Below are 3,978 nucleotides of genomic sequence, written 5' to 3' on the forward strand. Positions count from 1 at the left end.
AGATCTACATTTATCATGAGTTTACTGAAAAAAAATTGCTGTCCCACTTTTTCAGGTCAGTTTTGGTTGTTTTGGGGGCGGAGCCTTCTTTTAGTCACATGCCTGCATTTTAGAGCGGGAAGTGAGGCTGCATTCCTGTCCCTCATGTCCACATGGTGAGCAGGTAGATCCCATTGTTTTGAAGTAAATGTGTCCCAAAGTCTGAAAATCAGTGTGGATCATTAAGAACTGTCACAATCAAACCACATATTTTCTGCAATTTAGCTATTTTTTTCATGTTTTGATGAAAAAAATATGATTATTTGACATGTGTACAACTGTTGAAAGCTGTGTTTGCTAGTTCCATTCACAATGAACTAGAAGTGTCACTACTGAAACAGTCACCATCAAAACATTTGACGTTTTGGCAGTGTTATGATTGATTTTGTGAAAAAATTGCTTGTTAATCATTTGTATTAATGAAATAAGCATAACTAGGTATAGAGTCACTCAAAGCAAAGGTATTTTAAGTCCATCAGTGACATAATGTTGATTATGTGACATAATTTAAATCGCATAAATGGCAAAATGAAACTCTCTTTTTAGGGATCACAGAAAATGTTCACTTTTTGTTCAGTCAGCCAAACTTTGCAGGCTTTGTCATCAGCATCACTGTGACCTACCCTGAGCCACAACATCTATGCACTGTTTAAAAAAACTTTGAGCACTGCTGTAGAAGAATCTTTCAAGGTTCTTCACCAATTTAAGGGTTCTTCTGTGAACCTTTGCTTTCTGTGAAGGTTCTTTAAACTTTAAAGGACACTTAAACACTCACACATCTCATTTAGAAAAACCATGGTCTAAAGAATGTTCCACTACAAAAGTTCTTTAGGGAACCAGAAGTGGTTCTCCTACAGTATTACTCAGAAATCATTTTTGGCACCTTATTTTTTAAAAGTGATCGGTAATAAATTGTCTTCCATTTACTGTCCTTGACTAGTGTACATTTCACATTGCACTAAAATAAATGTGCCCTAATAAATGGGCTCTGTGAACACTGCCATTGAAGAACCACTTTTGAAAAAGAGGTTTGTGAGTAAAAAGGTTTAAAGAACCTTTACATAATACAAATGTTCTTTACACTCACAGATCTCATTTTCACAAAGATATCTCTCCAAAGAACCATCCATTGACAGGTTCATTAGTAAACCAGAAGTGGTTCTCTCATCGTAGGGGTTGGCAACATGCAGTTCTGGAGACTCATGCATCTCTTTTTCTGCTCTGTTGTGGCTCCACAGCAGAATTATATCATTAGGTAAAAATAAAATGATCCTCCTTTGCAGTAAAATAAAACTCTGCTGATCAGTTTAACGCAGTTTTACCAAGAAATGGTCCATAAACAATGGAGTTTATGTAGAACTGGTGTGTTATGTATGCTGGTCACCATAGCAACACAGACAGTAATCTGGCCTAGCAAGTAGCAAATGAAAAGACAGAGAAAGATTTAAGACAAAACATCAATGATTTGGAGATGAATGGACTTATTTTGGCACTTATAATCACTCCAGCTGGTTTCCTGATACATTTAATCTGCGATGAGAAACGGTCAAACATTAAAAAGTCCTGAGGCTCAAGTCAGCTTCTCATTCGCCAGCTTCTTGTTTGAATGGTCCCATTCCACCTTAAATGGTAAGGCAGTTACATTCTGGTGCGTCAGGCACCATTTAAGGTGGAACAGAAAAATTTGAATGAGAAGCTGACTTCAACCTCGTAAAAACTTGAATGCTGAGAGACATTTTACAAAAAACAGTTCTACTTTTGCACAAATGTTTCCTGCCAGAGATGTGAGCAAAGCAGCTATAGCTGAGATAAAGCTAAAAGCAGAGCAATGAGAGTCTCCATTTCTGTTTATTTTATATTTATATTACATCAGCACTGAGACACATACTTAGCCAAGGTGGTAAAATGAACATAAAATACTGAGGCTCCCAAAGTGGTTTGATTTTTGTTGAAAGGATAAAATGGCTCTTCTTACCATTTGGTTTGACAACCCCTGTCTTACTGTATCCCAACCCTTTTTGGTACATTTAGTTTTAAGAGGGTTTCATTTCACCCCAGAAACAAACTCAACATCACAATAAAGTCAATGTCAACTAGTATAGTTGTCAACTAGACATCAAAGTTGACCAAAGCAGTTTTCAAATCAGATGACGCTTACTGGAATAAATTTTTATGAACGCTCATATAGGTTTATGTCAGCTGTGACAAAGGCTTACGTAGATGCTTCATGGGCATTATCTACAGTAAATTATTATCAATAAAACGTTGGATTGCTGGTGTGGTCTCATAATAAAAACAGGAATGGATCTTTATAGGAGATGAAATAGAGTGGGCCTTGTTCACCAGCCATTCTTAGGAAGAAATTTCTTCTTAAAACCCACAACCACAGTTTTCACAGATTCTGACATTCACCAGTGTTTTCTTATGTGGGATTTGTTCTCAGGCAAAAACAGAATCTACATATAAGAGCACCAAGACGAGAACAGTTCTGTGGTCATGAATCTAGCATATACTTTTTCTTAGGATCTTTCTACAGAACAAATTTTCCAAAAAACTTAAGAAGGTATTGGCGAATGAGGGCCAATTGCTCTGACTTTGATGTGCATCAGTGTAAAAATGTTTTATTATTTTTAAAGTAATTTTGGACCATTTCCATTGGTTGATCCATGAAATGGTCACGTGATATGTGGACTTCTGAAGTTTTAATGTAAGTGAAGACAAGATGGGATAATGTGTAGGTCACTTCTGACCAACTGGGACTGAATAACAGTGAATAGCCTGAAGATTTGAGATGCTGTTCCTCTAAATCAGGGGTGGGGAACTAACAACAAAGCCTGATTTTCCTGTTCAAATACAACAACTCAACCTGGCAATGAACTGATCAGTTAATCAGGTTTAAGCAAGAAACTATGCAGGAGACCCGCCAAACAGTGTGGGAATCAGGCCCCACCCTTAAAGGGCGAGCACTGTGGAATGGAATGCAAGACGAGATTGTTTATGACGAGATTGCTGTAAGAATGCTTTATGATTTGGTTTGTTACTTGAGTTAAGTAATTTAGCTAAAGAACACATGTTATTAGATCATTTTTCTTGACATATTGGAGATAATTTTGCTTATTTTTAAGAAATAATGAAAGAATCAAATGATCTGCCAACAGAATAAGACAACATTCTTATAAAAATATAATAAGTTTTTAAAAATGGTCTTGATGTGTTTACATTGCATGATGTCTTGGCAAATGTTAAAACAACTTAAAAACTTAAATCCAGACAATATATCTTATATATATATATAGATAGATTATTCTAAGAATTTTGAGATTATTTCGCTTAGCCCCCCCCCCCACTTGTTTTATGTAATTGCATCTGGTGAAAGAGTCTTGTTCTATGGGCACAACTCTTTTAAATAAATAAGTAAATAAAAATATCTGCCACCAGAAGAAGACACTGAATTTGATAAAATGACCTAAAAAATAAAATAATAATAAATTAAAGCATTAAATGGCCTAGGTCCACCAGCATGCCTAGAATCTGTATGTAAAAATCCTGGGACTTTTGAGGGGTTAAATAATTGCATACCTTTCTTGCAACCATCTCAAATCAGAAATATTAGATATTTGGACTAGATTTTCATTCCCTAACAATTTTTTTACATTCTATGACATCGCCATTCTATGAAATCAGCCTTGTTCTTGGGTCATTCCCTTCCCTAAATCTCATGTTCTAAAATGATAAAATATGGACATGTGAGAAGTTCTTGGCTCTTGCCTAAAAAGAGGTAAACTTTTGAAACCTAATAGTGATCTGTTTATTGGAGATGTTACTGACCTCTGCTGGTTAATGTCAGTACCTTCCACAAACGATCCGTCTTTGGAGTGATCAGCCAAGCTATTGCATAACCACACTTAGTTCAGGTTCTTCTCAAAAATCCATCTTTAA

This window comes from Pygocentrus nattereri, chromosome 9 (genome assembly GCF_015220715.1).
Source record: "Pygocentrus nattereri isolate fPygNat1 chromosome 9, fPygNat1.pri, whole genome shotgun sequence".
Lineage (NCBI taxonomy): Eukaryota > Metazoa > Chordata > Actinopteri > Characiformes > Serrasalmidae > Pygocentrus > Pygocentrus nattereri.